This window comes from Coregonus clupeaformis, chromosome 13 (genome assembly GCF_020615455.1).
Source record: "Coregonus clupeaformis isolate EN_2021a chromosome 13, ASM2061545v1, whole genome shotgun sequence".
Taxonomy (NCBI): domain Eukaryota; kingdom Metazoa; phylum Chordata; class Actinopteri; order Salmoniformes; family Salmonidae; genus Coregonus; species Coregonus clupeaformis.
In genome coordinates, this window is record NC_059204.1 from 25,352,818 (window position 1) to 25,370,886 (window position 18,069).

Consider the following 18,069-nt stretch of genomic DNA (forward strand, 5'->3'; position numbering starts at 1 on the left):
AACCGCTGTTAAACCCCACAGAAGAAGAAGAAGTTGAAGTTGTTTCATCATTTCAACCAATGGCTGTACATTTCGGGAGAAGACTAGCTCAGAATCAACTTCGTTCAAGTTAGAAGTTTCGTTATACTTTGATTGAGATTCGTTCAAAAATAGTTTTTGCTGGTACATTTTATAAACTGTTGCTACTGGTTTTTATATTTTGTGAATGGTTTGGAATAGATAGGCTCCAGTCGCGAAAGTGCAGACACGAAACTTCAGAACCATTTTGAAAATTGTAAACATTCTACATGCATGTTTGACACTCCCAGCTATCTAGCTAACTCAATAATCATAGACAGTGAAATACTAATTTAATATCCAAAAGTTTAATAGTATGTGTATGATGAAAGTGTCAGCGTGGAGGTACTGATGCATGCAGAACAAAAGCTAAAAACGTGCATGCTTATGATAACTTTAATCATTTAGCCCGAGCCAAGTTACCCACGGAATTCCCTCTTCCTTTGACCGACCTTGTCTTTCCATCCATAACACTCAGTTGAATACGTTGTTAGCTATGATGTTGGCGTGTCAACGATTTGTGAGTGTTGTAAGAAACTTAAGGACACTATCTCGACATGTTGGTCTCCGGTTGGATCAGCCTTCAATGCCCAACAGCGGGGTGTTGATTTGTTTCAGAAGAACATGGTAAATTAGCAGCATAACAAATTCAAGCTGTCTATATGCAATGTCCCCAATGTCTGCTATGGCTCAGGTGGGGTTGTTGTTGCAAATATCAACCTTGAAACCCAAGATTGGCCACAGACTATTGACATGACATTGTGTTATATTGGCGCAGGGATTATTCGGTGTTCCAGAATTGAGTACTCCGGCTGGCTTCGAGGTGGTTTAGCATCGAGCGCTCAGTGAAACGGAACAGCTGGTAGACACAGCCTGCAGTAACCCACCAGGCGCCCTCACCGTGGAGACCTTCGATCAACTGGCTGACAGCCTGTGCAAAGTGGCAGATTTGGTCATGTCTCACAGTCACACTTTGCTTAATAAATCATACAGTGATATCAACGATTGGTATCAGTCTGATTTAGTATTTAGTCACACTCAGAGATCATTGGCATCAATGTTGTTGTCAAGCCAAGCTCCTCCCTGTGTAGATATAATATGATACACTCATGATGTTGTAGGCTATTTATTTTCTTACAGGCAGATTTTGTCAAAGTAGGCCTTCCAGCCCCTGCGTTTCATAATGCTGCTCAGAAGGCATGCATAAACATTGGGACAGTAATCGAAAAGTATGAGCCCTCTTCTGTAATTTCTCTAGTAAAGTATTACATGATGTCAAGCAAAACAAATGTTTAATATATGCTTTCTCTGATGTTTTCTATATTTTGCCCAGATAGGCTGAACACTAATGTCGAACTATGTAGGAGTCTCAAGAACCTATTAGATAACAAAGAGGTTCTGGACACTTTGGAACCAGATACAAGGCATGTACTATTCTTCATCAATTAAAGAGATTCTCTGGTACTTTTGTATACTTTTTAGTCAGTAGTTCTGAAAGTAGCCAAAATTGGGCCCCGAAAATGGCATACTATGGAATTTACAGTATGTGCAGATATGTACACCACATCATTGCTCACTCTGCTTTACGTGACCCTCACTCAAATGGTGAGGAGCTGAAGCTCATTGGCTAGAACTCGAATTGCTAGGGGCAGGCCCAAGTGGGGGAAAATGTAGGGAAAATGGCGCAGCACAGCTTCCAGAAAAACAGTCGCTTTGAAACTAGGGATTTCGTGGCTAATTGAGGTGAGACAGTAATTCTGCTCATAGATTATGCATGTATGAACTACACATTGACACATCCAGCCCAAAGCGGGAGGTTTAAAAATTACTTAGTAGTCGCCAAAGTTCCGGAGCATGTCTTTAAATCCTTTTTTATTATCTTCCTGTTTGTATGATGTGTAGCAGTGCGTCTTGTCTTACAGATATTTCACAATATATTTGGCAGGAGAGTAGCAGAACTGTTCATGTTTGATTTTGAGATCAGTGGCATTCATCTGGATGATTCAAAGGTTAGTGGTGTAATAGGCTAGCCTGGGTACCAGTCTATTTATAGCTAACATTCCACTCCTTGCCACTCCTTGTCATATGGGCTCCCGAGTGGCGCAGCGGTCTAAGGCACTGAATCTCAGTGCTAGAGGCGTCACTACAGACCCTGGTTCGATTCCAGGCTGTGATTGGGAGTCTCATAGGGCGGTGCACAATTGGCCCAGCGTTGTCCGGGTTTGGCCAGTGTAGGCCGTCATTGTAAATAAGAATTTGTTCTTAACTGACTTGCCTAGTTAAATAAAGGTTAAATAAAAAATAATAATATGCAAACGTTCTAACTTAATTCATAAATTATATTGGAAACATTCTAACATTGGGCATTCTGGTGTAATACATTTTCATTGTAAATATACTGAACAAAAATATAAACGCAACATAATGTCAGATTTTACTGAGTTACAGTTCATATAAGGAAATCAGTCAATTGAAATAAATGATTTAGTCCCTAATCTATGGATTTCACATGACTGGGAATACAGATATGCATCTGTTGGTCACAGATACCCCCCCCCAAAAAGGTAGGGGTGTGGATCAGAAAACCAGTCAGTATCTGGTGTGACCACCATTTGCCTCATGCAGCGCAACACATCTCCTTTGCATAGAGTTAATCAGGCTGTTGATTGTGGCCTGTGTAATGTTGTCCCACAAATATCCCACTTGCTGGATATTGGCGGGAACTGGAACACGCTGTCGTTCATGTCGATCGCCCAAGCACAACGCCATACATGTGGTCTGCGGTTGTGAGGCCTGTTGGACGTACTGTCAAATTATCTAAAATGACATTGGAGGCAGCTTATGGTAGAGAAATTAACATTCAGTTGTCTGGCAACAGCTCTGGTGGACATTCCTGCAGTCAACATGCCAATTGCACACTCCCTCAAAACCTATTACATCTGTGCCAGTGGAGATGCATGAATTGCGCAAGAGATCGCCAAAAGGCTAGATCGCCAAAAGGCTAGTGTCTCTGGCAATGACAAGGAGTGGAATGTTAGCTAAAGAGACTGGTACTCTGGCTAGTAATAAGCTATTAATGTAATTTCTATCACTGACACTTCATGGAATATATTTTGTGATCCATTTTTGTCATGTACTCATTCACTATGAATTTGCTATCCAACTATACCACATCCTCAGGGAAGTATAACCACAATGTGAGCGTAACCTTAACAGCATCTCTTTCACCTTTATGTTTCACTGTGTGACTCTTTATTTCTCAGAGAGGGAAGGCAGTGAGCCTCAATGTCAACCTGCTGGATCTGAACAATGAGTTTCTAAATGGCTCCCACCTGCCCAGTAGGATAGAGAAGAGGGCCCTGCCAGAACACATCCGACACTGCTTCTCCATAGACAGCAACTCCATCCAGATAGGAGGTCTCCATGCAGACTCTCCTGATGAACTGGTGTGTGTTTGCATGTGTGTGTGCAACCCACAGGTCTATCTCTGTACATAATTAGTGGTCTTCCATCTACCATCCCATAGTAGGAAATGGTATTGGCATTGATGGTTTGCTGTGCAGTAGCCTATAGTTATTATATGCTTGTCTTTTCTCTTAGGTGCGGGAGGCTGCTTATAAAATCTTTCTCTTCCCAAATTCAAGTCTGCTGCTTTGTCTGGATGACCTGCTGGCTTGTAGGAATAAGCTAGCCAACTTAGTTGGCTATGAATCTTTTGCACACAGGGCTTTAAATGGAACCATGGCAAAGACCCCAGGTAAAGCACTCTGGCCATTAACCTAATTTCTTAGTGCTCCGCTGCTTGGATAAACGATTGAATTGACTTTGATTCTTCTAACAGAGAAGTGTGTACTGTGTTGACCAGTGTGTTGTGTATGTTTTGTTTGGCAGAGACTGTCATGAAATTCCTTGAATTGCTGACAGACAAACTCTCAGACAGGTATGGTACGAGTCAGAGACCTAGACACTGGCATGACCACTCTGTACAACACACAAATGTTTTGCCCATCTCAAACATATTGTACATGCGGCACATGCTCACACAAGAATGGCCCTATTTCTCAATTCAGAACTGCCAAAGATTTTAATCTGATGAGGGATATGAAGATGAAAATGAACTCAAGAAGTACCGTGAGTCATCTTATAAATGCATTTAATCAGCTCTCATGGTTCTGACGTTCATGTGTAGGAGATCATGACAATCCTTTCAATTTATTTATCTCAGGAACTCATGCCATGGGACCACCCCTACTTCAGCGGTGCTGTGCGGGCAGAGAGGTAAGATACCTATACAAAGGTATATAGTACTATAATAAACCTATGTATATTTTCTCAGTGTACAGAATATAACTTGTCAACAAGGAATCATAGGGAATATCCTTAATAAACAATTGAAGAATTGACAGGAGCTTTATTTTCTACTAAAAGGCCTCTAGAGGGGGCTTGTGTATTGCTTAACGGGATTCAGAAAACAGTCTGCGATAAGGCTATGTTATGAGTGTATGTGTGTGTGCAGGTATAAGATAGATCCCAGCCTGTACAGTCCTCAGTCTCCCTGAGGGCCTGCATGGAGGGCCTCATCATGCTGTTCAGTCAGCTGCTGGGGGTCTCCTTCCAGAATGAACAGCCCATGGCAGGAGAGGTGTGGAGCGAAGACATCCGCAAGCTGGTTAGAGAACAGTCTCTGTCTGTCTGAATGGCACTTAACACCAATGTCTGGGGGCCCCTTTGAGTGAATCAGCAGAAAATGTAATAGTTGCTGCTTGGCTTTTTGTCATTTTAAAGTCTCATTACTCTGCTGTTTAGGTAGCTGGGGATGGATTTGCAGTCCTGCATGGGGATGCAGTCCTGCATGTCCGTTGGTTCTCTTAACAGGCTGTTGTCCATGAGGCAGAAGGTCTTCTGGGATACATCTACTGTGACTTCTTCCGAAGGCCTGACAAACCACACCAGGTTATACAAGCTGCTGTAGAAATACTGTCTAAAGCCTCTGCTAGAGTAAGACACCAGTGCTGATCATACCAAGGCCTTTTCTGTGCCCCCAGGACTGCCACTTCACCATCCGAGGGGGGCGTCTGAAGGAGGATGGGCAGTACCAACATCCTGTGGTTGTCCTGATGCTGAGCCTGCCCCCTCCCACACGCAGAACCCCCACCCTGCTTACCCCCGGCATGATGGAGAACGCCATGAGATGGGCCACGCCATGCACTCCATGCTGGGACGCACACGCTACCAACACGTCACAGGTGACCTGACGCCAGGCCAAGGCCCAATGCTTTTGGAGGGATTTCCCTTCTCTCATTTTTGCATGGTATATTTAGAGTTATATTTTCGGCTGGCGCTAAGGTGGCGCAAATGTCAAACTCACAATAGTTTGCAATTTTGTAATGTAAAAACTAACGCCAGGTTCGGTAATTTACCTGTCTAACATCCGCTCGCTTGTGTTGAGGTGGGTGGGGTGGCAATATTATCAGATGTGTCCTTAAAAACAAGCACAAAAGTGACAATTTCATGCAGCACTAAAGGGCGGTTTTAAGACCCACCAAAAGCAGGTCTTAACGATAACGCTGTTGATAATGGCTTAGATTATGAGAAGGGAAGCGCAGCCTATCCAGGTGTGACGCACAGTGCCCATGGAAGGAGAGATGTGCCGGTGAATCTCGTACATAGAAACATATATATTTTTTTAAAAAGCATAGCCTACCCTCCCCTTAATCAAAGCTGGTTTAGTGGCATCTCATTAAGTGCATCTTTTTATCCTGGCCATTAGCCAAAAGTAGTCTGTGAATAAAAGGGTTTAAATGGTCTACTGAGAGTGCTTTGAAATATTTGAGGTTTTTGCCCTCATACCTTTTCATTATTCACAATTCACATACAGTGGGGAAAAAAGTATTTAGTCAGCCACCAATTGTGCAAGTTCTCCCACTTAAAAAGATGAGAGAGGCCTGTAATTTTCATCATAGGTACACGTCAACTATGACAGACAAATTGAGAATGTTTTTCAGAAAATCACATTGTAGGAATTTTAATGAATTTATTTGCAAATTATGGTGGAAAATAAGTATTTGGTCACCTACAAACAAGCAAGATTTCTGGCTCTCACAGACCTGTAACTTCTTCTTTAAGAGGCTCCTCTGTCCTCCACTCGTTACCTGTATTAATGGCACCTGTTTGAACTTGTTATCAGTATAAAAGACACCTGTTGTAGACCTGCACCAGGCTGGGAAGACTGAATCTGCAATAGGTAAGCAGCTTGGTTTGAAGAAATCAACTGTGGGAGCAATTATTAGGAAATGGAAGACATACAAGACCACTGATAATCTCCCTCAATCTGGGGCTCCACGCAAGATCTCACCCCGTGGGGTCAAAATGATCACAAGAACCACACTGGGGGACCTAGTGAATGACCTGCAGAGAGCTGGGACCAAAGTAACAAAGCCTACCATCAGTAACACACTACGCCGCCAGGGACTCCAATCCTGCAGTGCCAGACGTGTCCCCCTGCTTAAGCCAGTACATGTCCAGGCCCGTCTGAAGTTTGCTAGAGTGCATTTGGATGATCCAGAAGAGGATTGGGAGAATGTCATATGGTCAGATGAAACCAAAATATAACTTTTTGGTAAAAACTCAACTCGTCGTGTTTGGAGGACAAAGAATGCTGAGTTGCATCCAAAGAACACCATACCTACTGTGAAGCATGGGGGTGGAAACATCATGCTTTGGGGCTGTTTTTCTGCAAAGGGACCAGGACGACTGATCCGTGTAAAGGAAAGAATGAATGGGGCCATGTATCGTGAGATTTTGAGTGAAAACCTCCTTCCATCAGCAAGGGCATTGAAGATGAAACGTGGCTGGGTCTTTCAGCATGACAATGATCCCAAACACACCGCCCGGGCAACGAAGGAGTGGCTTCGTAAGAAGCATTTCAAGGTCCTGGAGTGGCCTAGCCAGTCTCCAGATCTCAACCCCATAGAAAATCTTTGGAGGGAGTTGAAAGTCCGTGTTGCCCAGCGACAGCCCCAAAACATCACTGCTCTAGAGGAGATCTGCATGTAGGAATGGGCCAAAATACCAGCAACAGTGTAAGAAAACCTTGTGAAGACTTACAGAAAACGTTTGACCTGTGTCATTGCCAACAAAGGGTATATAACAAAGTATTGAGAAACTTTTGTTATTGACCAAATACTTATTTTCCACCATAATTTGCAAATAAATTCATTAAAAATCCTACAATGTGACTTTCAGGAAAAAAAAATCTCATTTTGTCTGTCATAGTTGACATGTACCTATGATGAAAATTACAGGCCTCTCTCATCTTTTTAAGTGGGAGAACTTGCACAATTGGTGGGTGACTAAATACTTTTTTTCCCCACTGTACCTGCATTTTGCTTGTTCAAATAGGCTATCTATCTCCATTTTCAAAGAGCGCCCCTCGTCTGATTACCAAAGACACGCTCCTCCAAACTATTCAGTCCTCCTATAATGACAGCAACTGCAGATTTTTTTTGAGAATCTGCCTCGCACATAGGCAACGATATAATTGACAGGAGCCTTGTATTTTTTATAGACGTGCGAATGTTATGCGTAAAGACATTTAGGCCTACGTTTGCACACAGTGCCATGGAACCAGAGAAGTGGTTTATGATATCATGCTTCTGATCTGATCCTAGTTATAAATATTGTTGTTGGTTTAAAAAATTGATTGATTGGTTTTCGTTTAATTTGATTAAAAAACAAACTTATTAGAATGATTCACTGTCCATGGGTTTATGGTGAGAACGTACATGGCTCGAATGCAATGTCTGCAAATATGATCTATAAGAGGTTCCATGATGTTTATAAAACATTACATTTGCGAGCAGTATAACGGTGAGTGGACATTCCAGCTTTCTCTTTATATTGGATCTTTATCCAGCTCCTGTGAAAAGTTTGGATGTATCTAAAACCCTCAATAGTCTTAAGTTGCCTTGCCTGTATTATATGCAGTCAGGGAGCAATTATGGTGCCTATAACTGTATTTAGACATAGCCTATTTAAAACAAGTTGTTTCGTTTTTATTAGATGTTTGATTAGAATTATACACAGTCTTTTTAGGCCTTATCAATAGCTTAGTGAATTTAATTTTGCTTTTTGACTACGTTTGACTATGTCCAGACTGCAATTTACAGTAGGCCTAGCCCCTATATTAATGTGAATGCTATAGCCTATGTTTAACAATGAATTTCCATATTGAAGCAATGCAATTAGAACAATATGGACTGCAAACATGTTCAACATATTTAGCAAATATGGGGAAGGCTATTTAACGAACTAGGCTGTCATCAACTCTATAACGGACCAATATTCGAATTGGAGTTGATGACAACGCAATACATAAAGACTGTAAATACACAACTTGAACCAACCACATATTTAGGCATGGAACACATTTTGATTGGCCAGTGAGGGGCCAAGCCTCGACACCCTATGCTCGACACACCCACAATTTGATCATAACAAGGTCACGCCAGCTACTGCGCCCGTAATTCCGGTTGTGAAAATAGCACAGATATTTATGACACACCCCCGAACCTATAACACTACGGACAGAGCAAAGATTTACCATTGCGTTATCTTTGTTAAAATAGAGCTCTTCGTGTATATTTGCTTAGCAGACACATTTATCCAAAGTGAACTACCGTATATGACTAAAAGGCCTACAGTGTCACGATCGTCGTAGTGAACAGACCAAGGCGCAGCGTGATGAACAAACATACTTTAATTAGTTAAAGTGTAAACAAGAAATGACTCGTGAAGTCCACGGTGACAAAGACCGAACACGGAACAAAAACCCACAAACACAAAGGGAAAACATACAGTTTAAATATGGCTCCCAATCAGAGACAACCAGCCAACAGCTGACACTCGTTGCCTCTGATTGGGAGTCACTCAGGCAAACATAGAAATCAACAAACTAGAACCCCCAACATAGAAATAAACACATAGAATAAACACACCCTGGCTCAACAAATAGAGTCCCAGAGCCAGGGTGTGACAGTACCCCCCCCTAAAGACCGCGCCTCAATAAGAGCAAAACAGGGGAGGGCTGGGTGGGCATACCTCCTCGGCGGCGGTTCTGGCTCCGGCCTTGCCCACCACCCTCCAACAAACCCCCCATAGCTGGACTGGACGTAGCAGGAGCGGTTAGCTTCAACTCCGTAGTGGAGCCGTTGACCGGTACCTGGTTAGGCACCGGTGACCCAGGCACGGGTTGTGCCGGACAGACGACGCGCACCCCTGGCTTGGTGCGTGAGGCAGGAAAGGACCGGACCTGGCTGACGATGCGCACCCCTGGCTTGGTGCGTGGAGCCGGAACGGGCCTCACCGGACTGACGACTCGCACCCCTGGCTTGGTGCGAGTGGCAGGAACGGGCTGGACCAGGCTGACGACTCGCACCCCTGGCTTGGTGCGAGTAGCAGGAACGGGCTGGACCAGGCTGACGACTCGCACCCCTGGCTTGGTGCGAGTGGCAGGAACGGGCTGGACCAGGCTGACGACTCGCACCCCTGGCTTGGTGCGAGTGGCAGGAACAGGCCGGGCCGGGCTGGCGACGCGCACCGTATACTTGGTGCGAGTGGCAGGAACAGGCCGGGCCGGGCTGGCGACGCGCACCGTAGACTTGGTGCGAGTGGCAGGAGCAGGCCGGGCCGGGCTGGCGACGCGCACCGTAGACTTGGTGCGAGTGGCAGGAACAGGCCGGGCCGGGCTGGCGACGCGCACCGTAGACTTGGTGCGAGTGGCAGGAACAGGCCGGGCCGGGCTGGCGACGCGCACCGTAGACTTGGTGCGTGGAGCAGGGACAGGCCGGACTGGGCTGGCGACGCACACCGTAGGCTTGGTGCGTGGAGCAGGGTCAGGCCGGACCGGGCTGGCGACGCACACCGTAGACTTGGTGCGTGGAGCAGGGACAGGCCGGACTGGGCTGGCGACGCACACCGTAGGCTTGGTGCGTGGAGCAGGGACAGGCCGGACCGGGCTGGCGACGCACACCGTAGGCTTGGTGCGTGGAACAGGGACAGGCCGAACCGGGCTGTGGAGACGGATAGGAGCCCTGGAGTGAAGAGCGGCCACAACCCGTCCTGGCTGAATGCCTACCCTCACACACTCTGTGTGAGGCATCCGCACAGGACGTACAGGGCGGTGTATCCGTAACCTGGTGGCCTCCAGAATCCGCCCCTTTTTTGCCTCCGTCAGCCCCGTCGTCCATGCCGTGTGCCCCCCCTAAAAAATTTCTGGGGTTGCCTCTCGACCGTCCGACGTTGACCCTGCTGACGCCGCTGCTCCTCTCTCCGTCGCCTCTCCACCGTCTCACTCCATGGCCGGCGATCCATCCCGGCCAGGATTTCCTCCCAGGTCCAGGACCCTTTCCCGTCCAATATCTCCTCCCATGTCCAGGCTGCCTGCTCCTGGACACGCTGCTTGGTCCTGGTATGGTGGGTTTTTCTGTCGATCGTCGTAGTGAACAGACCAAGGCGCAGCGTGATGAACAAACATACTTTAATTAGTTAAAGTGTAAACAAGAAACGACTCGTGAAGTCCACGGTGACAAAGACCGAACACGGAACAAAAACCCACAAACACAAAGGGAAAACATACAGTTTAAATATGGCTCCCAATCAGAGACAACCAGCCAACAGCTGACACTCGTTGCCTCTGATTGGGAGTCACTCAGGCAAACATAGAAATCAACAAACTAGAACCCCCAACATAGAAATAAACACATAGAATAAACACACCCTGGCTCAACAAATAGAGTCCCAGAGCCAGGGTGTGACATACAGTCTTATTGTATTTGTATGACCTCCTGCGATACAGGGCTAGCATTGCATGCTATCGTGAAAAAGGTACTACATAGTAAAGTTTGTAAACAAGCTATTTTGTGAGAGAGTTTTAGTAAACAAGCTCTTTTGTGAGAGACTCATCTTCTCCTGACAATGGTATTTTCCAGGAACCAGATGCTCCACTGAATTTGTTGAAGTACCCTCCATCCTCATGGAGTTCTTTGCCACAGACTATCAGGTGTTGAATCAGTTTGCACAGCACTATCAGACCGGACAGGTGGGCAACACAAGTTCATACCCGTCTTCTGTAACTTTCCCTCTCACACAGTCATTCTTAACATTATGGAATCTATGTATATGGAGTAGCATTAGTTATTTAGCTGTTTGGTAAGGTAATGTTCTAAGCTGTCCTCAGCTGTCCTATCAGACTGTCTGGTATAATACTGTAGACTTTGGCAGCCCTTTATTTAATAGTTACAAGACACATCACTAGCTCTGCATAAGCTGTGAACCAAATGCACTTGAACACGTTGGTTTTTGTCATGGTTCTGAATCAGACAATGTCTGCTGACTAGACAGACCACAAACATGAGCACTTACTATTTTTTGGTTGTAAGATTTTATTTTGTATTTTATAAACAATACAAAATATACACATACAAACGACAACATCATCCAAACTTACTGTTGTATCCTGATATCAAAGTCAAGCTAATAGCAAACGTTTTACTTAGCCAAATCCTGAAGGCAAGGAGAGGTTCACCACACAGAAGAAGTCGATAGATGGGTGTGTTTTGTTTGTCTCAGAATGATTTCTTTCTATTTCAGCCACTGCCCAAGAGCATGGTCTCCTGCCTTTGTGAATCTAAGAGAATCTGTGTGGCTGCGGACACTCAGCTTCAGGTAGCCACAGTGTCTGTGTCTAGCAGTTATGCTGGTTGTACCACAACCAATGGGAAAACTATCACTTTACTCATTAAATAATTAAATAATTGCTATGTTTATTTTTTCACTGTTTTTTTAATGTTGCTTTGGATCAAGTGTATCATGGCAAGCCACAAAATCAGTCAACAACAGACATTCTAAAAGAGATGCAAGAGAAATTCTATGGACTACCTTACATTCCAAATACTGTACGTGCATAGATATCTGAGAGTGAGTCTCAGTACTGAAACTGTGGACGGTAGTGATCTGTAAATGTCAGATCGACTATTCTCTCTCTCCCTGATATAAACCATCCGCTCTGTACCCCTGCCTACTGTGTGTGAGAGAGTTAATATCCAGAGAGGAACATAAAACATAGAATAGAACAACCCAGAGACCTCCAGAGGCTATTTCTTTTCAACTGTAATTACAGTTGTGGGGGGAAAAGCCGATAAGAATGATTGTGCTCCCTGAAATGGCTGAACCACAGCTAACCAATCTCTACTCCAAGATACCATTTTCTAGTCCATTCCATCTGTTTTGTTACCAAATAGCAGAGCTCAAGTCTTCCTTCGGGTATATTTAAGATAAAAGTCATTTCCCAAATGCAAAAAGACCAATAGTAGTGAAACTCAAATATAATTTAGGTTGGACCACAAAATGATGCTGCTCTTCTGACAATGTATATACTTTTTATTTACAGTTGGAAAATGTAGTGTTTAATTTGAGGTTTATTTAAGTTGCTAGAGTTTTAAAATCTCTAGCAACTACAGCTGGTTGCAGTGACCATATGGAATCACTTTCACCCCGGTCTTTGTTTGGAACCGTGACACTCAGCTAGCCTTTTGATAGGCCTTATCTGTCATTGACCGTGAGAAGCAAAGGGGAGGGTTCCCACTTGGTTTGGCTTATAACAAGTCCCCACATTGACAGCCGAGCTCTTATCATTAAAACAAGACTGTGTAGGAGTTACAAAATAACTTGCCAGAGAGAGAATACACCAAATTATTCACCAAGAGAAGATAAGCACTGCATGTCTCACTTATGTTCTGAATTTTGGGTGAAATACTTTACTTTGTGTAAGTCATATTTGAGAAGGTGGCTACGAGAGAGTTAAAAAATATATATTTTCCAATATAGTGAAAATAAGTGTCTTTAGTTGGAACTGGTATTCGTCCCTAGGCCTGGAAGCTGAGATTCAGCCACCTCATTGGCTATGGTGTGAAGTACTACTCCTACCTCATGTCACGCGCTGTAGCCTCCATGGTGTGGAGGCAGTGCTTCCTAAAACACCCCTTCAACAGGTGAGAGAAACTCACATGACCATGTTGTAAAAGCAGATGTTCTATTTTCTCAAAGGTCTTATATGTCTGGTCTTCCATGTCTTCCTCTGCTATTTGACTTTAGAGAAATCTATACTACCTGATAAATGGATTCACTCACACCAGTCTGAACATGACAGTGACTGCACGCCCACATCACGGATATCACTGTGACTTCCTGCATTGCACATCAGGGGATTTGTGTTTAGAAATGCATGATTGTTTTGCCTGGGGTGTTATGTCTTTCTCTGAAATGTTTTTCTCTCTGCTCTTTTCTTCTCTGTCATGGGGGCTTGTAGAGTGGCATACTACAGTTCCCTGTCAGTGGCAGTGAAAGCACAGCTCAACCCCCATGCAAACTAAGCCAGTACAGTATTCACAGAGGCAGCCATATCCTCATCTGTCTGGCATAAACCCCAATCCTCTCTCTTTCCATCTTTCTTCTTTCACGCCCTCTCTCCCTCTTCCTCTCTACCTGTCTCTCGCTCTCTGACTACTCACCCCCTCCACTTAATCTCCCCCACAGGGAGATGAGAGAGCGCTATCACAGGGAGATGCTAGCTCATGGAGGCAGTAAGGAGCCCATGCTTTTGGTGCAAGGTAAGGAGCTCACTCAAACTCACCCTTTTCTTTGTCTGCTACCTTCCTCCTTTTCCTTACTACTTTGGGTTCTTGCACACTCTTTCCCCTCCTATGATGAGATGGGGGGTTTTGCACTTACGATCATTAGTTCCTTCCCCAGGTCACCACTCCTTTATGTATAGTATGATCAACTGATTTCATTTTGGCAATGCCATCAATGCATAGCGCTTTAAGTTTATTTTGCTGGTGTATATGGCTGAGGCGCAGGCCTCTGCTACTTCAAACTCTTAATTATAGGGGTATGTATGATGATGGCAGTTGCTTTGCCCTGGGGTTGGAAACAGGTAAGGGCTGCTACTGTGCAACTCTGATGCCTCCCAGGTTATCCTGAAACCACTGTAAATCTCAGGAAACTTTAACGTGTGTTTTTCATGTCAGCAATCAAGATTTTAAGATGTATAACTTTCAAAATACAGAAATACAGCTGGTATGATGCGTTTTGCATGATGTATTTTGAAAGTTATATAATCTCCTTACTGCTGACATGCAAAACATTTTGGGACCATATCAACAATGGACTAATGAAACAAATACCAAAATATTGTTTTTGGATGGTTTTCCTTTTATTCAAAGTGGTACCTCATGGAGGCTCTTCAGATAGATTTTTACATCCACGTTGTAATCAACAATTAGAAAACATTGAAACTAGATGTTATTGCATCCACTCACAGCCAAATAGTCTCTCTAAACCCACCCTCATTAACATTCCTTGGAGTCACTCCGAACTTGTTTTTCATATCCACCTTTGCAGTGGGGCTCTATAGTCTCGAAGTGTAATATTTGGCTGACATTCATGATTTGTCTGTATTTGAAGAAGGTGAAATGGATGAACCACTGGGATCACTCTCCCACAAGTGAGGTATATGGCAGAGCTTTCATTTTCAATTGCCGTGGTTACTCGATCAGGCTCTGAGAGTGTTGACATGCATCACTGGGAATGAACCTCTTAGTAGCTGTCAGCATGACATGAGTATAGCCCAAGCTGAGATGTGTTCCAATACAGAACAAGCACAGCTAATCAGTGGTGTATTACAGGCCAATTTAACATGGTTGCATCTACAGTTGAAGTCGGAAGTTTACATACACCTTAGCCAAATACATTTAAACTCAGTTTTTCACAATTCCTGACATTTAATCCTAGTAAAAATTCCCTGTCTTAAGTCAGTTAGGATCACCACTTTATTTTAAGAATGTGAAATGTCAGAATAATAGTAGAGAGAATGATTTATTTCAGCTTCTATTTATTTCATCACATTATCCAGTGGGTCAGATGTTTACATACACTCAATTAGTATTTGGTAGCATTACCTTTAAATTGTTTAACATGGGTCAAACGTTTCGGATAGCCTTCCACAAGCTTCCCACAATAAGTTGGGTGAATTTTGGCTCATTCCTCCTGACAGAGCTGGTGTAACTGAGTCAGGTGTGTAGGCCTCCTTGTTCACACACGCTTTTTCAGTTCTGCCCACAAATGTTCTATAGGATTGAGGTCAGGGCTTTGTGATGGCCACTCCAATACCTTGACTTGCTGTCCTTAAGCCATTTTTCCATAACTTTGGAAGTATGCTTGGGGTCATTGTCCATTTGGAAGACCCATTTGCGACCAAGCTTTAACTTCCTGACTGATGTCTTGAGATGTTGCTTCAATATATCCACATAGATTTCCTTCCTCATGATGCCATCTATTTTGTGAAGTGTACCAGTCCCTCCTGCAGCAAAACACCCCCACAGCATGATGCTGCCACCCCCATGCTTCACAGTTGGGATGGTGTTCTTCGGCTTGCAAGCATCCCCCTTTTTCCTCCAAACATAACGATGGTCATTATGGGCAAACAGTTCTATTTTTGTTTCATCAGACCAGAGGACATTTCTCCAAAAAGTATTATCTTTGTCCCCATGTGCAGTTGCAAACCGTAGTCTGGCTTTTCTATGGCGGTTTTGGAGCAGTGGCTTCTTCCTTGCTGAGCGGCGTTTCAGGTTATGTCGATATAGGACTCGTTTTACTGTGGTTATAAATAATTTTGTACCTGTTTCCTCCAGCATCTTCACAAGGTCATTTGCTGTTGTTCTGGGATTGATTTGCACTTTTCGCACCAAAGTACGTTCATCTCTAGGAGACAGAACGCGTCTCCTTTCTGAGCGGTATGACGGCTACGTAGTCCCATGGTGTTTATACTTGCGTACTATTGTTTGTACAGATGAACGTGGTACCTTCAGGCGTTTGGAAATTGCTCCCAAGGATGAACCAGACTTGTGGAGGTCTACAATTTTTTTTCTGATGTCTTGGCTGATTTCTTTTGGTTTTCCCATGATGTCAAGCAAAGAGGCACTGAGTTTGAAGGTATGCCTTGAAATACATCCACAAGTACACCTTCAATTGACTCAAATGATGTCAATTAGCCTATCAGAAGCTTCTAAAGCCATGACATCGTTTTCTGGAATTTTCCAAGCTGTTTAAAGGCACAGTCAACTTAGTGTATGTAAACTTCTGACCTACTGGAATTGTGATACAGTGAATTATAAGTGAAATAATCTGTTTGTAAACAATCATTGGAAAAATTACTTGTGTCATGCACAAAGTAGATGTCCTAACCGACTTGCCAAAACTATAGTTTGTTAACAAGAAATGAGTGGAGTGGTTGAAAAATGAGTTTTAATGACTCCAACCTAAGTGTATGTAAACTTCCGACTTCAACTGTAGTTTAATTTCTGTAATATGAATGAACTCAAACACAACGAATCAGAGTTAAAACAATAGATAAAGCGCACAAAAAAAAATTAAGATTTTCTTTCCTCCAAACAAGTTTCCAATTTTCTTCATGGACGTCCTTGTAAGTCCTTTGTATCTAAATCTGCTTCAGAGGTCCCCTACCATTGAATAATTCGTGGACGCTCTAGTAGTTGACCTGGACACAGACTGTAACCTGCTGTGATGATTCCTCATGAGCGAATCCTACTTTAGTTTTTTACCTACGGCGAATTACCACCGGAAATTAGGTGCAGTGCCCCTCCCCACTTACCTCATCCTACACAAAAAGCGAATGTCAAAAGTCCTTCCTCGAATCCTTGCGTCCTCTGTCTCCACTTCCCTCTGTCTTGTTTGAGCAGGTGAGAAGAGGGCACAAGGAATCAAGGAAGGACTTGAGATTCACCCGTCCCTCACACACATACCTATCCCTCAGTATCCTTATTTAATCTTGACATCTGGAGTCTTGCATCTCAATACTTTGAAGCCTCCTTTATGACACACTATCCCTTTCTGGATAGGTGATAGTAATATGATGGAAGCCATAATGGCTGCATTATTACTTTCACCTGAATAGTAAAGGATGTATTGAGATACAGCCTCAGATTCAGAGAATGGAAATGCGTAATGACTGAATGGTGGCCTGAAATAAATTGATTATATTTAATATACATGTTGAATGTTAAGTGCTATTCAGCTGCAGTTTCCTGGTGAGTATGACGGAATGAAATATGAAGTGTGTATAATATTGTATTATTGTATTTTATGACGTCATCCTTGTCCCAATGTGAATAATGAACCCTTATAAAATCTGCATGTTGCCAGTGCCAACCTCATATTGTGTTGTCTACGGTCATTTGCCATCTGAACAACTAGTGTTCTTGTGTGATAGGCGATCACTTCATAACTCTAGCTAAGGGTTTAAGCTATTGAATGATTTATTTTTGAATGCTCCTTTTACGAGTCAGACCGACAGCAGTCGGATTAGTGAAACAAGTGAAAGAGCTGTGGGGCTGCCAGTGTTTTGACATGGAGGATAAGGGGACGGTAGGTGTGTGGGTTGTCTGTCTGTCAGGGGGTCTGGAGGGGCTGCAGATAAATGAGACTCACTGGAGCAGTAAGAGGGATCTGGCACTGTGCTGGCCTCTGCAAGAGCTCTCCTCTATTCTCTGGTTTTCCCTCATACTAACAACCACCATTAAAACAATGGGTAACACTTGACACCCTGCTCGTTACGTTATTTCAAACAACGAGCACAGTTTTTCTCTCGGGCATCATTGCATATCATTGCATGCGTGATAGAACAGCAGAGTATGTACTAAAATTATTTTACCACGAGGCAGGATGCACCTCTGCCCAATTTAAAAAACAATAACAAATGCACCTGGGGCGACCAGTGGCGCTGTTTAAACTTATGCAGATGTTAGCTTTATACTATATCAGTCCCCAGCCCACACATTTTGGTAATGGCAATAAGATATACTGTATGAGGAAAATTACAGGTTTTAATTGCTTTTGAAACTAGCAAGTCACGTCTGTCAGGTTGAGCAGTTGCAA

The 18,069-nt window shown here is 43.7% G+C and overlaps 1 pseudogene; it reads left to right on the forward strand.

Annotated features, from left to right (window-relative positions):
* Positions 1 to 528: 528 nt before the first annotated feature.
* LOC121578952 lies at positions 529 to 16,699 on the forward strand (annotated as a pseudogene).
* Positions 16,700 to 18,069: the final 1,370 nt, after the last annotated feature.